A 25,324-nucleotide genomic window follows, 5' to 3' on the forward strand; every position below is an offset into this window, starting at 1 on the left:
ATTATACATCTACATATACACATATATGTGAGTTGTAGCCTTGGAAGGGTGTTTTGGTTTAGGAAGTTGCAGGGATGGTGAATGTAGTCATAGAGAAGTCAGTTGACACGCAGTCCCAGAGGACTTAAAGGCCTTACCCCACAATGTGAAAAACATGTAAAGGGGCCCGCAATAGTCTATACATAATCTAAATAGTCCTTATTCATCACACAGTCTCAAAAACTGCTAGATTTAGTTCTACTCTATAGTTTGGACTTACTGGCATCCAAAATTCGGGGTTGCCAGTGGGAAAGCCTCCCTACAGGTGAAGCAGATACCATCTCATTTTTCTATTTGTATCCCCAGTGCACAAAATAAGCACTACATTTTATTAATTTATCCATTCAATTAGATATAACTGACTTAGTCAAGTCTTCTTAGTCAAGGAGACCATGCCTCTGGTGGCCTTTAAATAGCAGGAAACTCTCTAGGGAGACACAGTTGAAAGTCTTTTAGCAGTGTCACTTCAGGCAACAGAGAAGAGAGAATCTGTGGATTCAAGAGAGAATTAGCTCTGGCAGTTGGGTTGAATCATAGAGAGAAGAAACCCAAGGATCCAAGTTGAGTCACCTGTCCAGTAGAGATGCTCCGCCCAAGGTGGGGCAGCACAAGGTCCAAGAGAAGAGGAAGGACATTGGTTTCCTGCAGCGCTGGAGACACGAGTTGCTTTGGCCATATGTTCTCTACATGGAGGTGTCTCTATCAGTAATTACTATGTAATGCCCTATTTCCCTCCTGATGCTAGGTGTGTTTGTGGGTCAGTATGACCCAGGTTTACAGGGTGGGCTGTTTTGTAGTTACAGTTCTTACTATCCTATCAGTAAATACCTTTACTTTGAACTAATTGTTTCTATTGGCCATCTATTAGAGAGAAGTTTATCAAAGGGTACTAGATAGCTGTCCCTCAAAATTGTGAGGCAGCTAGGTGACACAGTAGATAGAGTGCTAGGCCTGGAGTCAAGAAGACTTGAGTTTAAATTTGGCTTCAAATACTTGCTAGCTGTGTGACCTTCAGCAAGTCATCTAGCCTCTGTTTACCTTAGTTTTCTTAACTGTAAAATGGGGATAATAATAACCTTCCAGGGTTGTGAGGATCAAAATGAGATAATATTTATAAAGTGATTAGCATAGTACCTGGCACATAGGAGATACAATATAAAATGCTAGCTATTATTATTAAATTGGGTGGCTGACATAGAGATTTCCCTTTTCTGGGTGGAAGGCCTACGTCTGTGATAATACTCCTTAGGAAATCTTCCTCTCCTCCAATCAGGAGGCTGTTTTTTGGAATTCCTCTCTCAGGACACGTTAGGTAAGCATCTCTTGAGTTGCCCTGTGCTTCTGCTAGTCAGTGGTGGGGGCTGTCATCAGTCATCCTGACCTATGTCTTGCCACTGGACTCTGATGACTCTGGAGGAGAGAGTGAGGCTAATGAATTTTTGTAGCCCTGTCTCACTTAAATCCAATTCATTTGAAGTCAAGGCATCACCCTCCTGATGTCATTGGTCCTCTTTGAGACCTAAGGACAAACAACAAGCTAGTCAGTGAGAGTTCTCAAGGTGGAGGAGGGGTAGATCTACACTCAGGATCTCTCCAGAAGAAAGATAGAAAAGGGCTCAAACCTCCTCACTGTTTTCTATAGTTCAGAGTAATGGGTGACTCATGCACTTTGTGTTCTACATCCCAGAAGTCATCAAGGAAGCACTCCCATCACTGACACTTAATCAGCTGCTTTTAATCTTGCAAACAAGGTACCATTGGACACATCTACTCTTGGCTGGGAAATTCCATCAAAAATTCCATGTGAGCTTATCAAATGGACTGGAGGAATTTCTCTGATCCATCTTCTTTCTATAGTCATAAATGTCAAGTCTGAAACTTGAGTCTAAAAAACCCAAGTTCAAAGTACAAGTTGGGAAAGATATGACTATACAGCAGTTTGATAAAAGGTGTGGGGGTTTTAGTGGACTGCAAATTCAGAACGAGTCCGGGGGATGATCTGGCGGCCAGGAAAGCTAGCACTATCTTTGCTTGCATTAAGAGAGACAGAGCCTCCAGGAACAATGGAGGGATCATATCGCTGTGTGCGGCCTTGGTCAGACCTCAGCAGAAGTACTGTGTTCAGTTCTAGGCGTCACATTTTAGAACAGGCACTGATAAGCTAGGGAGGGGCCAAAGGAAGACAACCAGTATGATGAGGGACCAAGAAAGGAACTGGGGATATTTAACCTACAGAGGAGATTTAAGGGCACATGCTGACTTTCTTCAGTTATTTGAAAGGCTGCCTGATGGAAGACTTAGCTTATTCTGCCTGACCCCAAAGGGGCCCATGGGAAGAAGTTACAAAGAGGCTCCATTTAAGGGAAAAGATGGAGCTGTGCAAAACTGGAAGAAGTTACCTTGGCAGGTGGTAGGTTAATCCTCATTGGAGGTCTCTGAGCAAAGGCTGACTGGCCACTTGTCAGATACAGTGAAGGATTTTATTTTTAAGTTCAAGTTAAACTAGATGATCACTTAAGTCCTTCTCAACTCTGAGATTCTGTGTGTATATAGTTCTGTGAAATAGGGCCATTTTAAGATGCATAGGCACCTGAGAAAACGTCCTCTGGGGTAGCCCCATTGTATTCTCAGGTGATATAAAAGGGTTTTACACCAATGGTGCCTTTCTCCTTTGTTGTTCAGTCATTTTTCAGTTGCATCTGACACTTTGTGACCCCATCTAGGGTTTTCTTGGCAAAGATATTGGAGTAGTTTGTCATTTCCTTCTCTAACTCATTTGACAGAAGAGGAAACTGAAGCAATCAGGGTTGTATGACTTGCCCAGGGTCACACAACTAGTAAGTGTCTGAGGCCAAATTTGAACTCATGAAGATGAGTCTTCCTGACTCCAGACCTGACCCTCTTTCCATTATATCACCTCCCCTATTCTGACTTCTTTTTCCTTTTCCTTCTTATCATTTTCCTCCCTCTCCATCCTTTTTTCTCTTCTTCCTCTTTTTCCTACTTTACTCCTCACTTTCCTTTCTCTTTTTCACCCTCTTCAGCTTTTTTCTCTTCTTCCTCTTTTCTTTTTTCCTATATCTGCCCTTCCTTTTTTCTTCCCTTCCTTCTCCTCCTTTTCCACATCCTGAGTGTCTGTCCTTGTGCTGATGTTTTCCTAGAATGCCTCATACCAAATCCATTGCCACCCCTGAGGTACTAAATTAGAAATACAGAGAGAGTTGACACAGCAGTTACTGTTAGGCAAGAAAAGACATTGTAAATGTACCATATTCTTTAAAATAGACATGTCGCCAGGCATTTATTTTTAGTCACAGGAGCAATTGGCTTTCTTTTTCTTGCTGCCATCTGCCAAGTGTAGCTGCTGAGTACCTTGTGCTGATGGAAGAGAGGAGATGTATTTGGGCTGGGGCTCTGGAGCCCCTGACATGGGAGTGTCTAGAATGACATTTGAATCCTTTATTAGCTCCTTGCTCCTTCTATGACAATGTCTTGGAAGTTGCTTTGGTGGCTGTGAGCTGGGTGTGTAAACTAATAGGCAAGGAATATGGATTGTATGTGTGTGTGACACATAGATCCCCAAATTTTGACTAGTGAGAGAAGGAAAGGGAACCAGAGGAGGGTCTTTCCGATTAGACTTTTTGACCTGAATATGTCAGGGTGAGTTTAGGTGTTATTGCGCTCTGAGTCAGAGGGATGGATCTATCCTGGATACCTTTTAGAGTTGGGATTCTGTGTAGCTCCAAGACTGAGTCACCTTTCAAAAAGGCAACTTTATTTTTGAGGCCTTTCCTGGTCTTTCTCCCTTTCCACAATTACCTTATATCTGCTTTTTATGTGTTTTGTTTATACCTATGCAGTTGGAAGCTGAGAACACAGACAGCCATGGATTCAAGGAAAAATTAGCCCTGGTAGGAGGGAACTAAGTGGTGTGAAGGCAGGCCCAGGGAGCACAGCTAAGTGACCTGTTCAGGAGAGATACTGCCCCTGAGGTTGGTGGAGGAGCGTGAGGACAGCCGCAAGAAGAGAAAGGACATTAGGACTCTTCAATGTTGGAGACATGAGCTACTTTGACCATGTGTCAAAGTGACTTGCTGAAAGTGTAGTCTAAATTTGTGGCCTTTTTTTTTTTAACTGATATCGGGTGTATTTATGAAAGTGTATACCAGGTTCCTGAGGGAATGTTGTGTAGCTAATATTCTTACTATGCTAGGTTGGGGTAGTGAGTGGCACAGTGGATAGAGTGCCAGTCCTAAAGTCAGAAAGACTCATCTTGAGTTCAAATTTGTCCTCAGACACTTACTAGATATGGGACCCTAGGCAAGACACTTAACCCTGTTGGTCTCAGTTTCCTCATCTGTAAAATGAGTTAAAGAAGGAAATGGCAAACCACTCTAGTATCTTTGCAAAGAAAACTCCAAATGAGGTCATGAAGAATTGGACACAACTGAAAATAACTGAACAACAAAAATGCTAGTTTTGTAAATATCTGTGCTTTGAGTTAATTGTGTCTGCTGACTGTGTTTCAAAGAGAAGCCTACTGGTTCCATGAGGCAGTTTTACAAGTGCAGATTCACAGACTATCTTTGGATGTGGGGTGGTAGTTTTGCCCTTGGGGATCCCACTCACATCTGTGAGTTGGGGTTAGTAGTGCCAGAGTAGATACTTTCCCTATACATGTGCTTGTTGTTTCTCCTGTTAGAATATAAGTTCTCTGAGGGCAAAAACTTTTTGATTTTATCTTTGAATCTCTAGCATCTGGTACAGTGCCTGGCATAGAGTAGGCCCTTAATAAATGTTTGTTACTTTTTAGTGACTAATTGAAAGGAGGAGGTTGAACTAGATGGTTTGTACCTCTGGATTGGAAGAAAAAATAACTGAATATCAGGATAGATGTTATTCAGTGCTGTTTGGTGGGGAGGTGGGGGGTGTTGTTGTTAGGAAGTGTGGAGTTATTGCCTGATTTCAAATGGGTACTAATATTATTACACATTGGAATCTTTGGGTGATGTAGACCTTTGCTCAACTCACCAAGTTTGCAATCAATAACTCTCTCTCTTTCTTTGTTTCTCTCTCTTTTCCATCTCTGCCTGTCTCTCTGTCTTTATCTGTTTCTCTCTCTATCTTTCTGTCTCTGTCTCTTTCTCCTCTGTGTCTCTTGGCTTCTCTTTTCTTTCTTTCTGTCTCTATCTCTCTTTCTCTCTTCTGTCTGTCTGCCTCTCTGTCTCTCTTTCCCTTTAGTATAGCAATAATCCTCAGGAACAGGAATCATCAGGAGTGTTTTGTTGTTTCTGTTTTTTTTGCTAGGCAATGGGGTTAAGTCACTTGCCCAGGGTCACACAGCTAGTAAGTGTCAAGTGTCTGAGTCCAAATTTGAACTCAGGTCCTCCTGACTCAAATTCCTGAACTCTATCCACTGCACCACCTAGCTGCCCTAGGAGATGTTTTGAAAACACAGAGTTGTGTTTAAAGCATAAACTAGAATCATGGAAGAGAGGACTTGACCAAAGCTTGAGGTGCTTCAGTTCAAGGCAATAAGCCTTTATGGTGCATCTTCTATGAAGTGTGCTCCATACTGTGTTGGCTAACGTGGAGTTTACCCAAGAAGGGACAGACAGACTCTTTTCTTCAGGAGCTTAGAGTCTTTCTGGGGAGGCAAGACTACATGAAATGGAACAATGCCCCGCATCTTATGATGAAATGCTAGTTTTGGTGATGTGTATAGTAAATGCTATAGGAGGCCAGAGAATGAAGAGACCAGCCTGGGATTGAATAGTAGTGTAACCAGGTGGTTGGATGAGCTCAGACTGATTTCTACTCAGATGCACTTAGATTGATTTGCTTGTGGGTGGGGAAAGGGCTCTAAACTTAGCTGGGAATCTTGGAAATTGTCATCTAATTGGACAGTGTTCTTTCTCTAGCCTAGGAAGAGATCCAGACTGGAGTTTTGAGTCAGAGGGAGGACTCCAGTCATACTGGGGATTTTGAATAGGGCAATCTGTCTCAGGAGAGGGATGGAGTAGAGAGAAGAGAGAGGGAAACACCTTTGCCGGGGCAGTAGCATTAATAGCACCATGGGGATCAGTCCCCTGCAGTCATTTTGCAGTGTTAGCTCTGGGGCTGGGATAAGCACACCAAGGTAGCTCTAGGGCACAGTCTCTGCTCCATCGGACAGAGAATTTGGACTGAAGCTGCAGATGACAACCACTCCTTTAAGAACTAAGGAAAAGCTCCAAAATGGTTTATTCTCTCAAGCTCTCCTTCCCTGTACCAGTTTACCAAAAAGCATTTCTAATAATTTTTTCTTTTCTTTTTTAAAAATAGATTTTAATTGATATTTTTTTGCATCACTTAGCTTTCACCCTTAGCCTTTCCTCTCCTAGAGAGGCATCCTTTATAACAAAGAATTATAAAAAGGAAAAGAGTAAATGAGGGATGAGGTAAAGTTAGGGACAAAGGAAATGTCATACCCCTGCTGCTGCCCCTTAGGAGAAGAAAGATTTGGTCTCAAGAGAATCAGCTCATCCTCTTTTCCTTTTGGGAATTGGGATTAAAAAAAGGAGAAAGTCCCTAACTTTGTTTGACAGTGTTACATGTTGCTTACAGTAAGAAAAGGCTTCAGAGAGGCTTTGGGTTGGGTACTGGACATGGCTGAGGGGAATGAGTGATGAACATGGAGTCTGAGTACCCAGGTTCAATCTCTAGCCCTGTTAATTGATTTCTGTGTGGTGTTGGTCAGTGAACCTCTCTGGGCCCCACTTTCCTCCTTTGTAGAATGAGGGGCTTAGGCTGAACTGGGGAGGGCCCCTTCAATTGCTGAAAAGCCCTCATTAAGCATTACCTGTTCAAAGCACTGTGCTAGGTATTGAGAATACAAAGGCAAAAATTAAACATTCCATCTTTCCAAGAAACTTACATTCAATTGAAGTAGGTGACATATACATATAGAGGTGTAAGGATGTGCCCCATCAGACTTTGACAATTTTCCTGCTCAAAAGGGAGAGAAACAAAGACAAATGTGAAACCTTCATACAAAAAAGGAAACCCACTAAGAAAGCAGACAACACAACCAATGCATTTACTCCAGGAAAAGACTACCTTGCTTTCTATCTGCTTTTTTTGTATATAACCAACAAGAATACTTTAGAGTTAAACGGGGATCCAGTGAACTCCATTGCTGTTTTGTGATTATTCAACAAATTGGGGACAGATTAGCCTTGCAGCAGAGCCACCATTCTAATACACATCCCATGCTAATCAATGAGGCTTGTGAGGATAGTACCCCCTATTCCCCCCCCCCAAAAAAGAAAGACAGACAGAAAGAAAGAAAGGAAGGAAGTGCATTGAGACCTGCAATTCCAGAATTGTGACCTGTCTTGGCCACATGTGTTCGCTAAATGTGTAGCTCACTGCTATGGTACATGTTTGTTTGTGCCCACCTTCCCTACGGGTGCCATATTTGGGGAAGATCATGTCCCAGGTTTATGGATAGAATGTTAGGTAATTTTGTTCTTGCTTTGCCTTTTGAATAAATGCCCTTGTCAACAGACATTTGGATCATCTGGCTGATTTGTTAATGGGAAACACACTGGTGGAGGCTCAGGTGCTAGAGGAGTAGGATTAGCCATTCACAACATTACTCCTAGAACTCTAAGAATATTAGAAATCACTCATTGAGGACATGTTTTGTGAGCATGGGTAAAGGGTGAGGGAACAGTAAATCATTAGAGATTAGGGTAGCCCCTGCTACCCTAATATTGAGCTAACTAGCTAGCTAATTTTCTACAAGGCTTTCCTGATTCCTCCAGTTGCTAGGGCCTTCCCTACCTCAAAAAGTTACCCGTTATTTATTTTGTACATAAAATATTTTGCACATAAAATTTATTTTGTACAAAATAAATAAAAGGTAACTCTTTGAGCTAGGAAGGCCCCGGCAACTGGAGGAATCAGGAAAGCCTTCATGTAGAAGTTGGTGTTTGAGCTAACTTTTGACAGACACAGAGGTTTCTGAGAGGTGGAGGGGAGGAAAAAGTTCATTCCAGGTGTAGGGGATAGTCTGTGCAAAGGCATGAAACAGGAGTTGAAATTTTACATGTAAAGAACAACAAGAAGGCTAGTTTGGCTGGAACACAGGATGTGTAGCATAGGCCTCTCAAGAAAACTGGGAAGGCAGGTGTGTGTGGTGGTGGTGTGTAGTTGTAAAGGACTTTAAATGGCAAATGAAGAAGCTGATATTTTGTTTTAGAGGCCAAAGGGATTCAGTGGAGGCTATTGAGTAAAGGTGTATCATGGTAAGATTTGTGTTTTAGGAAAATGACCTTGGGAGCTGTGTGGACGATGGAATGGAGAGAGACTTGAGGCATCACATACTATGGTGGCATAAGCAAAAGGTGAAGAGGGCTAGAACTGGGATGGTAGTTGTATGAGTAGAGAGCAGGGTTGTATTAGTAGAGAATAAGAGATATGGCAGAAGTAAAAGTGACAAATTTTGGTAATTGGTTAGGTATGTGAGATTATAGAGAATGAGGATTCAGGGATGACACAGTTTGCAAACGTAAGTGATTGGAAGCATGATGATTTCTTTGACTCTCAAATGCGGAGGGGTCTATTTGTGGATGGGTATGACTTGGGGAGGGTAAGATTTTCACATGGTATATCCTTTCCTGGTTACATTGCCTAATGGACAGATTTTTTGGCAGCTCAGGTTGTCTTGGGTCAATGGTTTGCTGTATTTGACAGCTCTATGTATTATAGAGAAGAAGAATGAAACCTTTTAGCCCAGAGCAACTTTGAAGAAATGAGGAGCTGAGGTATTTATTTCCCCTAGGGACTGAACCTGCCATGTATTACCATCTCCTCCATCAACTCAAGGATGGTGATAAAGAGAAAGCAGATGTTCCTTGTCACAAGCTTGGCTTGGGATGTCCTACTAGTACCAGTGAGCTGTTTTGGGGAGGGGAGGGGGGGTGTTCGGGAACATTAGGTCCCTAGCATCCTAGTGTAAATGAGTTTGTCATTCCTTTTCTGGGAAGCTCTCCTGCCAACATGAAAGACTAGGCAGTTGGTGCTGAGAAGAAGAGAGACATCAAAAAGAAACTTCACATTATATAGAGTCAGACTTGAAGTTACAGGAACTAGGTTCAAATTCTAGTACTGCTACTTACTACCTGTGAGGTCTTGGTCAAATTATCAGCCTTTACAGGCCTTAGTTATTTTCATCTATAAAATGAAAGAGATGGAATATGTGATCTCTCAACCTTTCTCAGTCCCTGTTCCTTATGTATAAAATGAAGATGTTGGGACTAGATGGCCTTGAAGGTCTCCTTCAGTTCTAAATCTATGATCCTATGACTTCAAAAGTCTCTTCCAGATCCACTTCTTATAATCCTGCTACTTAAAGTAGTGTCTTGTCTCAGCAATCTAATGGCATTTGTGAGGAAGGCATGTCACAGACTTGGAATAAAAGTACATTGTAAGTGTGAATGATTTTGTACTTTGAAGGATCGGGGATCTTCTTGATACAGACATTCCCTTTCCTAGTCAAGAATGCAGCCCATTACTGACCTCTCAGGTTGTGCAGCTGTTGTCTATTCTTTCCCATAATTCTTCCATAAAGGAGATGCTGAACATACTAGGAAATTTCCTCTGAGTCTCTCAATATTTTGTGGACGTCAGGGCAACACCTGGGCTGTTAATCAGTTAGTCTTTGCTCTCACTACCCAACCAGTCTTCTTTCTTTTCTGATTTGTCTTTTATACCACTTCTCATAATGATGCTAGATATGAGTCACATAAAATGTGAGCTAAAACATTATGTAAGGGAGACTGATTAATACTATATTGAGAGGCAATGTGGCATAATGGATAAAGAGCTGGCCTCAAAACCAGGAAGACTTGATTCAAGTCTTACCTCTCCCACATGCTGGTTGTGAGACCCAGGAATCATCCCTTAAACTCGCAGTGCCCTGAGGCAACTCTCAAACGTGGTAGGGAAGGTACTAATCTGCGTTGGTAGAGAGATTCCTTACCTGGAAATTCCTCAAATTAATGAAATCACAAGTTTAGCCTCTATCCCTACTGTATTTATTGGCATGGTTACAGGGATTGGAGGGTTGTGAGAGCTAAGAGAGAGGCTGGGTAGAACAGCAGGCATACACCCCAGTGACAAGGCTTTGCTTGCATGGAGTCCAGTAAAGGGGATTTGCTACTGCTTTTACCTCTTAGCTGCCTCCCTGCCTCTCTGCAAATTAAAGGAAGCTTTGACAGATAGTGCAGCTAAGTGGGTCCCACTTTGGATGAAGATAAAAGATTAATTACATCCAAATTACTATTACTATGAACTCAATACATCAGTAGTCATTTTATCTAATGGTTTTCCAGGCAACATGACAATCTGAATAAGACAAGGCTAACTTTTTGAACAGCAAATATCCTCCTGATACCTTGTGAATATCCATAGAAATGGTATTCTTCTAGGAATGGTATGGATGATTCAATTCCATTCAAGAACATTTGTTGAACACCTACTATGTGCAAATTACTTTGTTAGGTGCTGGGGGTGGGGGGGAGGGAATGCCAATCAGGCAATCAACATTTAGAAAATCATTCAACAAGCATTTATAAAGGGCCCATTATTTGCCCAGCACTATGCTGGGCACTGGGGAGAGAAAGGAAAAAGTCAAACAGTCCCATCCTTCAAGGAACTCACATTCTATTGGAGGAGACAACACGTCCCACAGGGTGACTCTCTGGCAGTGATGGCTTCCCCTGAAACTACATATGATGATTCTTCCTCTTCTTTCCTAGAAATACATTCAAGACCACAAGAACTCAGAGACTGTTGAGTAAATAGTCTGACCAGAAGAAATATACCTGAGTCCCTCAAAGCATCCATTTAAGTGCCCCTGAGGGTGAGACTAAGCCCATGATAGGAAGACAGAAACAATGACAAAATCCTTACCCTCAAGTTGTTTTTATTCTATGGATCCTCTTAGGGGAACATATAATTTTCACAAATGATGTGGGGGAAGAAGGTGGCCACTGTAATAAGCTGTGAAGTAAACTAAGGATTTTCACAGGTACAGAAGAGGAAGCAGTGCATTTCAATGTATTAACTGACATGGCCAGGTGTCATTAAGGAGATCAGTACCACAGAGATGGATGTCTGCTGGTTTTAAGCAGCAGCCTTCCAGTTTCCTCCTTGACCTCTTCCTTGAGGAGTTTTTGAATAGGCAGAGAAGCTGTTTGACTTAAAAACCATCCCCCTCTCACCTTTAGACTCATGGGAAGAGAAGTAGAAAAGTTGAGCACTGGAAGAAATAGACATGGCAGAAGAGTGCAGCCTCCATGATATTTCTAGCACTGAACTCTGGAACCAAGGCAAATCATGCTCAAGAGGCACCGGGGCTCATCATCTGTTGCTGAAATCTATATGAGTTGCAGACGGAACCTGATTATTTTTCAATTCTCCTTAACTCTGTTTTCCTTTTCTCTCTCAAAAAGACAAGCCCACTCCACCAAGTCTGATATTTCTACTTTGTTTCTTAAAAGTTTGTTTATTCCTTTGTGTTCTAGCATTTAGTTTGTCTCTTGAGCTTGTGAATGTGACAAAATGGTTAACTACCTGCATTGCTAAACTGTCTATTGTTCAAATGCAACATTGAGAGGGGTAGTTTGAGAGCAGCCAGGAAAGAAAAACTAGAATTAAGACCATTGTGTTTTTGTCAGTGGAGGATCTCTGTTGGGGGCTAGGAGCTGGAGAAGAGAGTTATTAATTTATTTTAATCCCTTCCTAGGGCAGAAAGAATACTTTTACCAGGGTTCCTCTAGGTAAATGAGTCAGCACTGGCTGTTGGGGCAGCAACCATCTGGGTTGACATTGAGGCAGACATCTGCTCTTTTTACAAGCCTGGCTTGGAAAGCTTCTCTCCAGAGGGGAAGGGTCGAAAGACTAGGATCCAGTGAACAGAGCAGCTTGGCTCACAAAAAAGTAGGGGTGAGTAAAAGTATACTTGCCTATAAGGGGTGTGCTGGTAAATGGTTAACAATCTTGCAGTCTGGGAAAAAAAATGTATGCAGACACACTTTTAAGTTTAATCTGTATTATTTGTTGTTGAGTCATTTTTCAGGCATGTCTAACTCTTCATTATCCCATTTGGAGTTTTCTTGGCAGAGATACTGGAATGGTTTACCTTCCTTCTCCAGCTCATTTTACAGATAAGGGAATTGAGGCAAACAGGGTTAAGTGACTTGCCCAGGGTCATACAGCTACCGTCTGAGGTTGGATTTGAATTAAGGAATATGAGTCTTTCTGGTTCTAAGCCTAGTGCTCTATCCACTGTGCCACCTAGCTGCCCAGAATCTACATTATTAACACTTCCTTAGACAATCAACAAAACAGTGAATCAGACTCTAATTGCTGACTTCTGAGGTGTAAATACTCACTTTGAAAATTTAACAATGGTCTCTCAGGTTACAGTAGTCTTCAAAACAGTCCTGCCTGCTTGTTTAGCACACAGCAACATCACTATCACAACCAGGTATGCAAGACAGCCTATTCAGAGCCAGAGAGGCAAAAGATGGATTGTCAAGTTCAGAGAACAGGAAGGAGTTCAGTTTGGCTGGAATATAGAGAAAGTAAAGTGAATGAGTCTGGAAAAGTGCGCTGGAGCCAGTCTGGGACAGTTTTTAAATGCCAAGCTAAGGAATTTCTATTTTATCCTAAAAGCAATAAGAAGCTCAATTTTTTGAGCTGGAGAGTAATAGTCATATTTATGCATTACTAAGTGACATCTATGTATTACTAAGATTATTTTTGTACCTATGTGAAGAAAATATTGGATAGTGAGAAACTAGAAATAAGGATGCCGATTATGGAGATATTATTAAAGTATAAGTAAAAAGTGATAAGGACTTAAAGTAGGGTGGTGGCCATATGAGTGGAGAGAAGGTAATGTGAGAGATGTTGTGGGTAGAAATGATGAGACTTGGAAACAGATTGGGTTGGGGGAATGAGGGAGAGGGAAGAGTCAAGGATGAAACTGAGGTTGAAAATCTCGGAAACTGGAGGGATATTTCTGACCTCTACTGTAATAAGAGATTGAAAGGAGAGGTGGGTTTTGTATTTTGAGTACCATCTTGGACATACTGAGTTTGAGATGACATAAGATGGACATGTTCAAAAGGCAATTGCTGATCAAGGATTGGAACTCAGGAGAGAAATGAGAGCTAGATTAATAGTTCTGAGAGTCATCAGCTCAGAGATGACACTTGAACCCATGAAGGGGATGAGTTCATTAGGCAAAAGAATCTAGATGGAGAAGAGAACACCTCAGTTCCTTGGGGAATACTCAGAAGGCAGGACAAATATGATGATCCAGCGCAGGGAAAGTCAGATAGGTAAGAGTATAACCAGGAGAGAATAGTATCATGAAAGTTTAGCAAGGATGAGTGCTTATAAGAATGGTGGTCAACATTTTTGATAGTTTCAGAAAGGTCAAGAAGGATGAGGCCTGAGACAAGGCCATTTGATTTAACAATTAAGGGGTTATTGGTGGGAAGTTGTGAGTTGGCCAAGTCATTCTAGAAAGCAATTTAAAATTATGCCAAGAGTGACTATAATGTCTATAACATTTGACCCAGAGATTCCAAGCATAAAGCCCAAGCAGGTCAATGACAAAGAGGAAACACCCCATATATACCAAAAATATTTGTAGTGCATTTTCTGTAGTAGCCAAGAAGTAGAAGCCAAGTAGAAGCTCATTGACTGGGGGAATGGATAGGAAGTTGTGGTGCATGAATGCAGTGGAACATACCTATAAGAAACAATTGATATGATGAATAAAAAGGAGCATTGGAAGACATATGGGCTCAGGTAAAGTGAAGTAGGCAGAGTTAGCAAAACAATATACACAATGGCTAGGACAATGTAGGTGAAAAGAATAGCAAAAACAAAACAATTGAAGCTGAGTGCTAAGGATTATAATGCCTTCATTTGGCCCCCCAAGAAGAACCATGGGAAGCCCTCTCCACCTCTTTCTTTGAAGAGATGGGGCACTATGGGTGTGGATACTGAACATAATTTCAGACTTTTTCAGTATGTTGGTTAATTTTGTAAAACAGTTTTCCCCCTCTTTTTTATTCTTTGTTATAGGAAATAAATGGGGGCTATGTTGGGGGAGACTGTGGGGAGAGAGCCACATTGGGAAGTATTGATATTGTTGAAACCCAGTTTTAAACAGAGTCTGTTCTAAGAAAGAGACAAACTTTTTAATTTCTCTCAAGCTGACTTGACACGCATTTGTATGGGAGTTCAATCCAAAACTGGGCCCCCCTAAAGGGGCCACTTCACAACTGGCTCAACTTGGGATTTGGGGGTACAGGGTTATATGCCCTTTGAAGAGTAGGTTTTCCCAAGGGGTGCCAATCAACCCTAATTGGTCAACACACTGGGAGGTGGGCCATATTAAAATGAGTTCTTGAGTCCATGACTTAGGTCACTTAATACCTGTTCTATCAGACCACTCCCAGTCTTAGGCTATCTAGGCAGAAGAATCTGTCTCCACCCAAACTTGAACAGATTAAATCAACTGAGGCCTGGGTTTGCAGTTTGATGCAATCTCATTATTAGTAATGTCCTTCTGAAGAACTTTGGAGCAGAAGGGGGCTGGCTAGGGAGAAGCTCTGAGAATCATTTCTCATGGTATGATAATAAGAAAAACTATTTGTAATTTTTTAAAACTGTTATTGGTAACTTTTGAGAGAGAAGTGTCCTTTGAATGATGTAATTGGAAGCCAAATTGCAAGGGGCTAAGAAATGAGTAGGAAGGTAGGAGGTAAAAACAATAAGTGTAGAAGACTTTTTCTAGGAGTTTGAATATGAAAAGGAGAGATAGCAGATGATAGCTTGAGAGGCTGAAAGAGTCAAGTAAATGACTTTCAAGGATGGCAGAGACCTAGGCATGTGTATAAGACACAAGGAAGACACCAGTGGATAAAGAAAGATTGAAGAGGAGAGAGGGAGTTAGCCTGTATTTGGATCAATATGGCACATATCCAGCTCTGGTCTTTGGTGGGAACCTCAGGGTTTTCACACAGAGCAGTATTTCTCCAAGTCAGAAGAATTTATTAAGTGCCTACTATGTGCCAAGGCACCATGCTAAGTGTTTTAAAAATATTATTACATTTAATTCTCACAAAAACTCTTGAAAAGTAGGTGTTATTATTATCCCTATCTTACGGTTGAAGAAACCAAGGCAGATAAAAGCTAACTGAATAAAGCCCTTGGTATAGTACCTGGCACATAGTAGATCCTTGTTTTTTGATTGATTGAGTCACACAGGAAGTATCTTAGGTAGAATTTGAACTCTGGCTTTCTGACTCTAAGCCCAGGGCTCTATCCATTGCACCACCTAGCTGTGTAATGAGGAAAGCCATTTCTTCTTTAGCGTCTGGAACAGAGGAGGTGAGAATAGAAGGCATACCAAGCATGTGACAATCCTGATTGGTGGAATTAGCATGATATTCCTCTCCCCTGGCCTCAGAGCTGTCCAGATATAGGTACAATCCAGCTAACTTATTTTGAGTCTCCCATGGCCTCTGTTGCTGCTGAGTAGTTTTAGTCATGTCTGACTCTTTGTGACCCCATTGGGGTCTTCTTGGCAAAGGAAATAACCAAATATGGGTAAAGGTAAGAATGTAAGTGACAGCATTGGCTATAATTATCAATTGGGAGCATCCTTACCCACTCTAGCCTGCTGTCCTGTTAGGAAGGCAGCTGGACTGGAGTAGCTTGCTTGGTTTTGCTTCTGGAGTGTTACGCTGGAAGACTGGACAGATGGTACCCTCAACACCTAAAAACTGGACAGTACCCTGACCTCCAAAAGATTCACTGCTAATATCTGAGCAAAAGCTGGACCAGTTGGGATCTTGTTACTAAGTTTCCCCCACAAGTGCTCAGACCTCACAGGGTTCAGCTCCCTACAACCGCTTCAAGTGGTTGGAGATCCTATCTGGTGCCATCACCACTGCTAGACTGGACTCTGATTGGGCCCTGGGAATTGAGAAGAAGAACCCTGCAAGAGCTTTGTTCCTGGTCAACTAATCTATTCAAGAGGGTGAATAACTGATCTAGACTTGGGGGATTAATTTTTAAGTTAGATCCCAAAAGAACCTAATGTATTCTTGATGGGCTTACAAGTGGTGAGTGTTCCTTCAGGAAGCTCTCCAAATAACAACAGATGACATAGAAAGGTTTTGAGGTAGAGAATAGGCCTATAGAGAGATGGTCTGTTTTCTCAGTAAAGCAGGAGACAAAGTTCTTTGTTGAAAATATGGAGAGGAGGTGGGGCAGCTATGTGGTGCAGTGGATAAAGCACTGGCCCTGGAGTCAGGAGGACCTGAGTTTAAATCTGACCTCAGATACTTGACACTTACTAGCTGTGTGACTCTGGGCAAGTCACTTAACCTCATTGCCTAGCCAAGAAAAAAAAAAATTTAAAAAATGAGGAGAGGGTAGTTGTAGGAGTCTTTAGAAGATGCTTAAAGTAGATGCTGTGGGGACTATGATCCCCAATCAAGGAAGAATAAAAGAATTGTCATTCAGTAGGGAGACCCATTTGAGATTGGGTAATATACATTTGTAATGTACCCACCTAGCACACGTGTAAACTTTCTCTAGCGGTATACAGCTTGTTAGTAAGAGCAGGGAAGGACATGAGGTTAATATTTGTTGAACATGATAACAAGCTGTTCCATGCCCTCCCAGCCCAACTTTTTTTTTCAACACCAGTATTTTCTTGGTGATACTATAATACAAATCACAGAATACTACTATCTCAAAAGCATCCAATATAATAACAGCAATAATTTGCACACAAGATGTAACATAAGATATTGTCAATGATATGTATGAGCAGAAATGGAGGAAGAGTCACTTAAGAAAGTACAATGAATAGACTGCAGATGCATCAGTATTTACAAAATATTAAGAAGGACCAGAGAAGGCCTACCATTGTCTTCCTGGTAGATCTTCTATGGAGAATTTATGAAAGTACTTGTTTAAGAATCACATAGGGTGGAAAGGCATGGATGAGTTGCTATCTGTACCAGTGGAGGGAATGACCATATGGATAATATAATGATTCTGTACATGCATCAAATTATAGTAGAGGCTATCCCATTGTTCTTAAACTTGCATGTAGTTGAATCCTTGAGTATAGCTTCTAATACCTTTTAACTCTACTTTGAATTTTGTCTTGAGCAGAGCTTGCAGGATCCATGATTAATTGTTATTGTGTTGCTGTTGTTACTGTTTGTCCTTTGTTTTTGAAGAGTGGGGTGTTTAGGGAGGACTAGCACCTCTGATGTGAGGGCTTGCTGAGTCCTTTTTGAGGCTGCTCATCCACTTTTAGTGTCTGCCTTTCAATTACATGTTAAGCAATGGATGAAAGAGGAACCAGAGGTAGTCTCTTCCTCTTTCATACTCCCATTTGTTTCAGTTGTGGCATGGGGGTGAGGAAGGTTTAGAAAGTCAATCCTGGTGAAGAGGGTCTAGGATATAATGAAAAAACAAACAAACCCTGAGCTACCTCTCTTATTACCTTGCCTTGGTATAATGAGAGGAAAGCTAGGAAAGAGACATCCATGACCTTTTATTGTTGTTGTTGAGTGTGTCTGGCTCTTTATGATCCCATTTTGGGGTTTTCTTGGTAAAGATACTAGAACAGCTTGCCATTTCCTTCTCTAACTTATTTTGAAGATGAGGAAACTGAGGCAGAGTTAAGTGACTTGTCCAGGGTCACATAACTAACAAGTGTCTGAGGGTAGATTTTAACTTAGAAAGAAGTTCTTCCTCACTTCAGGTCTGGCACTGTATCTACTGCATCACCTTGCTGCCCTCGATGGCCTCTACACTGTAGTTGATTAGGTGATAGAAGATGTACTTCCTACTGTTTGTCCATCTTGTCTCTCATTCTTTTCCCAACAGCCTTAAATAAACACATAGCCCTTTAACCTATTGTTGAGTCTTTGCATTTGGTAGCTCCACCATGTCATTGTGGTTACTTTTTTGGGGGGGAGGTATGTGGGGTCTGGATTTGAGATTTGATTGGTATCAAGAACTTCTGGTGTGTAAAATCCCTTTACTGATACAGATGAGTGACTTGTTGGTAACATATTCTTAGAGGGTTGCCTGGGGATCTCAAATCTTAAATGACTTGACCATAGTCAGGTAGTTAATATGAATCAGAAGTCAGACTTGAACCTGGGTCTTGCCATTTCCAGGTCTCACTCTCTAGCCACCGTTCCATGTTGCCTCTCTGAAGATTTTTTGTTTTGTGTTTTATTAACTATGCATTGAGCACAGTGTATCTTAGGATGATTCCTGGATAGGGAGAAAATGGTCCAAATGTGATCTCTAGCAAAACATGTCCTTGAAATGTGCCTCTTGGCTGATTGCAAGATTGCATTTTTTAGATTTGAGAAAGAACCATACACTCCCTTGTTAAGGGATGGATTCAATTATCTAATAGCTTGTTCCTGTCTCTTTCTATTAGACAGCGGTAGGGATGGGGATGGGGGAAGGAAATTGAGTTTGTTGCATGATATTGTATACTGAAGCTGATAGATGAATAAACTCAGTGAAACAATAATGTTTTTAAGAAGCAGGAAAAAAAAATCCAATCATTCAGAGCAACAGAGGGTGGGTTTTAGAGACTCAGGGTCTCTCCCCAAGGCTCCTAGGTTCCCAAATCCTCCTCTGAGAACTGCTTGCTGGAGCCCTGGGGTTGACCTTAATTCTAAATATAAAACTTGTGATGAAGGCCTCTGCCATGGAAACAGTCTCAGGGAAGCTGATGGAATCCAGACCGTGGCAAACAAGAGAAGCCTATCTCGCCACACTCGGTGAACCCCAGAGAATGTTGCTGAAAATACTACCTACGCTTCATCCTTTTAATTAGGCTCTGAAAATATAGTGGGGGTTTGGGGGAGGAGGGAGCATAGCTGAATTGGGTAATAATCAGGCTGGACCCCCTGCAACCTTCCTCAGAACCATGTGGGTGTGTCTGTTCTTCTGCAGTGCATTTCTTAAATTTTTTTGTTGTTAGAAAAAATTTTAAGTTCTATTGATGTTTTTGTTCTTATATCACATTCATTTCTCAATTTGTCCCTTCCCTACTGGGTGAGAGAATTATGCTGTAGTTTCCTGCTGTGCATTTTCTAGAGCTTTTATGCTCTTGCCTTTAGTAGGGGGTGGGGCTTAGTGGGTGGGGAGTGGGGATTGGTGTAGGGTGGGTTTTCTTTTTATTATAATGAGTTCTTTCTTCCCCTCTAAGCAAACTGCCCATAGTGAATTTGCCAGGTCTTCTCTTTTATTACGCGTAAGGGAGGTGAGTAGTGAAGTCACTTATCAATTTGACTAGTTTCTCCTTGCCCCCTTCACTAATCAACCTATGAGATTAAAGGGTATTAATCATTGTTTTGGGCCAATGGAAGGACACCTCCCTATGCAATGTGAGCATGACCACTGCCACTGAACTGATATAGTTTCAGAGATAAGGACTTTCCTCATCGCTGGCTGACCCAGAGTAAGTCACTCATCCCTGTGGTCTTAAAAAGTAGAATGTGAAGCATGACTAATGTGGAAATGTTTAATATGATTGTACATGTATAGCCTATGTCATATTGCTTGCCATCTTGGGGAGGGGAGACAAGGAGAAAAAAATATGGAACTCAAAATCTTATAAAAGCAAATGTTGAAAACTATCTTTACATGTATTTGGAAGATAAAAACAACAAAATACTATTAAGTGGAAAAATTAAAAAAAAAAAAGTAGCATATGAAGGCAAGCTTAACCTTTTTCTACTTTCTCTCACTCTTTAAGACCCTTCCTTGATGTTTTCCTATATACTATCTTCTAGAATGGAGTAAGAAAGGTTAGTTATAGAAATCCTCCTTCCCCTCCCCTAACCAGAAGTAGTAGTAAGAGTTACAGCAGAAGCACTTGGCAGTGGTAGACATGGACCTGCACTGACCTGAGAGGGAAGATCATGGATGATATTCTTGAACCCCAGTTCCTCTAGGGATTTCCTATCAAAACATGTTCTTGAAGAAAAAAAAGATAACCATCCATGCAGCTCCTGTGCAACATCTTGTTAAAAGTCAATGAGTTTTAAGTCAATGAGACTAATGAGCAGGGATTCATTTAGTTAACAGCTCCACCAAATATGTTTAGTTTCTTTGAGGAGTCTTAGGGAGACTATGTGGGAATTTCTGAGATATGTAACAGAAGGAAAGCCAGAGGGAATCACAGTCAAGCAGGATAGCTTTGAAAATTATATGTTGAATTTATTATATACTTAAAAAAAAGCAAGTTATACACTATCAAGATTCACAGTTTCATGTGAATTATCTTATTCTGAACATAACAAACCCCAAATGAAACGAGTATTTCCAAAACATAGTAGAGCTAGAAAAAAAGAAAGGAAACATTCATTTTATCTGGTGTTTATGTTCAGTAAGACTTAGCACCAGATAGCTCTCCTTTGTGGCTTCAAAATTCCTGCCTCTTCGGGCTCTCACCAAATTCTGGCTGCCAAGAACTTTGTGTTCACCTCATTGAAAGAGGTATAAAAATGGATGCACCCACCAGGTCCAATTAACATTGAGTATCTGTGTATAGATGTAGTGTGTGTGTTCATATGTGTGAGTGTGTGTGTATTCGTGTGTGTATGTGTGTTAGGAGGGTAGGGAGGGGAGCCACAATCTCTACTTGGTTTCCTTTAGAACAGATTAATGATTTTCTAGGGTTATTGTTTCCCAAGAAAGAGGTTATTTAGTGGGTCATAGATTTGGAATTGGAAGGGATCTGAGAAGATCATTTGGTCCAATGACCTGATTTTGTAGCTGAAAGGAAACAGGACCAGAGAGGGGAAGGTCATATAAGCAGTTAGTAGAAAGGGTGGGATTAGAACCCAGGTCTCCAGAGTCCTAATCTAGACCTTTTCCACTATGCCACACTTCCTAGAATTCTGCTTTAATTTTATAATCTCATATTTACTTTAAATGGACATCAATTAAGCAATTTCAACCCACAATGTGAGAAAGGTTATTTTGTCACAGTTAGATTATGATCTCTAAGATACTTTGCAACTCCACCATTTGAAAGATCAGAGCCAGAGAGATGCTGGTAACGTTTGGGAAACAGGGCCGAACAGAGCTAATAACAACATGCTCAAGGACAGAGAAGGGGAGGAAGGTTTGAGAAGGGTGGCTCAAGAGATCAGAACACAGAATATGGGTCCTGAACAAGTAGACACTGAGCCTTTGCTCTATTCCCCTCCCAGGTGTTCATTCCTATGACTAAGCTTCCTTTTCACTTTGTAACTTCCCTCAGTGCCTGAAGTCTACTCATCCTGGAACATCCTTCCACTGTGCCAAGCCCCTTCAGGCCAGTCATACTTCATTCCTCTTGTGCTTCTGACTCTCTGGACTTTGACACCATACCCCAATGTGGGTACCTCCCCAAACTCCTACATTTGCTTTTCAACTCCATTTTCTGGGTTTTTTTCCCTATTAGAATGTAATCTCCTTGAGGTCAATGATTGTCTTTCTTTTTGCTTGTGTTTGTATCCCAGCACTTAGCACAGTGCCTGGCATATAGTAGGCACTTAATAATGTTTCTTGTCTTGCTTTGTCTTATTGCTTTTTAGATGCAAATACTATACTTGCACCGTACCACATAGCCTCAGGTTCATAACATCCTCCTATCTCACTCTTGGGAGACAACTTACTGTGATCATTATTCCATCCTCATTAGCAACTGCTTACCATTGCAATTAGACAGCTTTTTTTGAGTTGCTATGACTAAAAAATGGGGTTATCATCTGGTAGACAAACTTCTCCTCATTTAACTATGCTGTTCCTTGAATGATAATGGGACATAGAGTCCATCAACAAACCCATACTTGGAGCTGTTCCAGCATAGGTGGACTTGCCAGGGCTGTGGTCTGTTGACACCAAGCTTTCATGAGTCCAAGATAGGGTTCTTGCTACAATGAAGAATTAGGGGATGCTTTTGGTGGAAGAGGAGATCATAAATCTAGAGCTAGAAGTGAACTGGAGATCATCTAGTCCAACCTCTTACTTTACAGATAGGGAAACTGAGGACCAGAGAAGTCAATAAGTCAGTAAGAATTTATGAAGTACTTAGGCATTCTCCTAAGTACTGTGAATACAAGAAAGGTGAAAATTGTCTCTACCCTTAAGGAACTCACATTCTAATGGAGAAGACAATATGCAAACAACTAAGTATGAGCAAGCTGTAAGTAGATAAATTGGAAGCAATCTCAGAGGGAGGACACTATTAGCATTAAGGGATGAGTAGCAACTGGCAAAGCTGAGATTCAAATTCAGACTCCAGTACTTTCTACTGTGCCACACTGCCTTCTAATAGAGATGAAGATCCTATTTGAAATTTGAAGTTGCTTAGGATAACCTCTTATTGTACTTAACAGTCAAAGTTTAGTCTTTCTTCTCTGAAGACATGAGCTTTGCCTTAAGGTAAGGGTGTGCTGATAAATATTTAACAACCACCTCTCTGAAAAGGCAAGGTATACTTTCAGGTTTAATCTGCATTATTAACATTTTCTCTGTCACTTTCTTAAGCCTAGACCAGTGGTGTCATAATCAAATAGAAACAGAACCCTATGGCTGCATAGTGGCTGAGAAAACCACAAATTAGCATTATCTATGTTGTATTGTATTTTTATTTATTTTGTTAAAGATTTCCCAATTACATTTGAATCTGAAGTTGTGCTGAGGGGGTGGTGTAGGTGTTGGTGTTGTGGTCAACCTAAGCCTCCTCCAGTTTGGCATCTCTATCCCAGATGATCAATAAAACAATAAATCAAGTCCTGATTTATAACATGTTCCCATTTCTGAGGTATAAATGCTCTCATTAAAATTTAACAATCAGTTCTCAGGAGCCAGTATTCCTTTGTAATGTTGACCTCACTGTGATAAGAATATACCATTCCTCTTCTGCTTTTCAGTGTCCTCATCTATAGATTAAAGTGGTTGTTCAGAAAATGAATTTTCCAACTCCATGATGCCTAAACACCACTGCCTTCAAAGAACTAAAAATGAAAATCACACAGAAGGCAGTGGAAAGGCACATCGTAGGTATGAGCAAGCTGCAATAGATAACCAATGAAGAATACTGCAGAGTCAGAGTAAAGGGTGTTATCAAGAAATTACATAGTAGATTGAGAAAAAGGCCTGGTTACATGCAGAAAATGAGGGATGACAAGAGGTCAATCAAAGTGCTCCACTGGGATCCTTCCAGTATCAGAATAAAGTCACCAGAACATTGGGTGGATCCCCATAGCAAACTTTTTGAAAGACTTGGCCAAGCGCTTCACCCAGGGATTGGATAGGCTGATTTGCATCTTTAGAGGACGCTCCCAAATCCATCAGAAAATATAACAATATAAGAGTATATATTAAGCAAGGATAATTGACTAAGAATGAGTACAAAAGAGTAGTACAATTTAGTGAGGACAGTATTAAAAGTACTACAGTTCAGAATAAGTTGAGTCTGGTAATGAATAGACAAGGAAATGGTTTGGGCATTTAAGGGTATGTTAGAGGCAAGAGGAGGATCAAAGCAGGTTTAGGACCAGTGTTTTGTGGTCAAAGGATGATATGAATAACAGTGAGAAAGCTGAATTTTCAACTCTATTTTGATTCTATTTTCTCATCCAAAGATAACCGTTTTTGGACAAGGAAAGGAAAGATAAAATGATTAACAGGGAGTGGAAATCCAAAATAAATGAGATGAGACAGCATCTGGCTACCTTTAATGAATCCAAGTCACTATGCCTTAACAAACTCCATCTCAAAGTGGGATGTGTGGGGTGTTCAGAGAAAACTAGCACCTCTGGGGAGAGAGCTTGCTGAGCTTTTTTCAGGGCTTCTCATCTGCCTTTGGTGTCCCCCTTCACCCAACTCTCATCTGTGGCTCCAAGAAACTGTAGCACACACATTCCAGTTAAATTATCTCAGCAAATGGGTTAAACCAGGTTGAGGGTAACTGACAGACTTCAAACCCATCAGTGAGTTAGGGGGATGTCTACCCCAAGAATGTGAAGAATTCCCACTTGCAGAATGGATGAATGAGAACAATTTGTTCCAATGGTCATGAAGGTGGCTGAAGCAGGCCCTGTGGAGTGCTTAAAGCTTGGTCAGATATCAAAGTTGGCATGGTCTACACTGCTTTCTGGGCTATCATCACTTGTCTTGATGATCTGGGCTATCATCACTTGTCTTGAATTTTGTCCTGCCACTGGACTTCAGTGACTCTGGAAGAGAGTGAAGCTGATGACTTTGTGCAATTCAGCCTTATTTAAATGAAATTCACATTCAAGTCAAAAAATCACCCTTTGATATCATTGGTGTTCTTCAAATGAAGGACAAACAACAACAACAATAACATTTCAGGGTTTTAAAAATAAATGACTGATGTATTGATGAGTCTCTGTTGGTGCTCCTTGAAAGATCTTGAGGGATAAGAGGGTGCCATAGAGTTAGAGAAGTGTAAATGTCCCAATTAAAAAACAAGTAGAATGTAGTCTTGCACTTCAGGCCAATGAACTTGATTTTAATTCCTAGCAAAATTTTAGGACACATTATTAAAGGGATGGCTTATAAACATTTAGAAAGGAAAGAAGTAATCATGGCTTGATTAAGAATAGGTTATATCAGACTAATTTTATTTTTTTCTCATGACAGGGTAACTGGATTGGTTAAAAAAGTGGAATGAAAGTTGATGTAATTAGAGTTTAGTGAAGCATTTAAACCTCTCTTGCTATTCAATTTATAACTTAAGTTTGCCTTTCCATCTTATGGACAATAGTGTGTCAGTGTCCCAATTTTCCCACATCTTCTCCAACATTTATCATTTTCCTTTTTTGTCAGATTAGCCAATCTGATAGGTGTGAGGTGACTTATTTTAATTTGCATTTCTCTAATAAAATGTGATTTAGAGCACTTCTTCATATGCCTATAGATAGCTTTGATTTCTTTCTCTGAAAACTGCCTGTTCATATCCTTGGCCACTTATCAATTGGGGAATGGCTTGTATTCTTATAAATTTGACTCGCTTCTCTATATATTTGAGAAATGAAGCTTTTATCAGGGACGTTTGTTGTAAAGATTATTTCCCAGCTTTCTGCTTTCCTTCTAATCTTAGTTGCACTGGTTTTGTTGTACAAAAAACTTTTTAATT

This window comes from Vombatus ursinus, unplaced genomic scaffold (assembly GCF_900497805.2).
Source record: "Vombatus ursinus unplaced genomic scaffold, bare-nosed wombat genome assembly UNPS02014793.1, whole genome shotgun sequence".
Lineage (NCBI taxonomy): Eukaryota > Metazoa > Chordata > Mammalia > Diprotodontia > Vombatidae > Vombatus > Vombatus ursinus.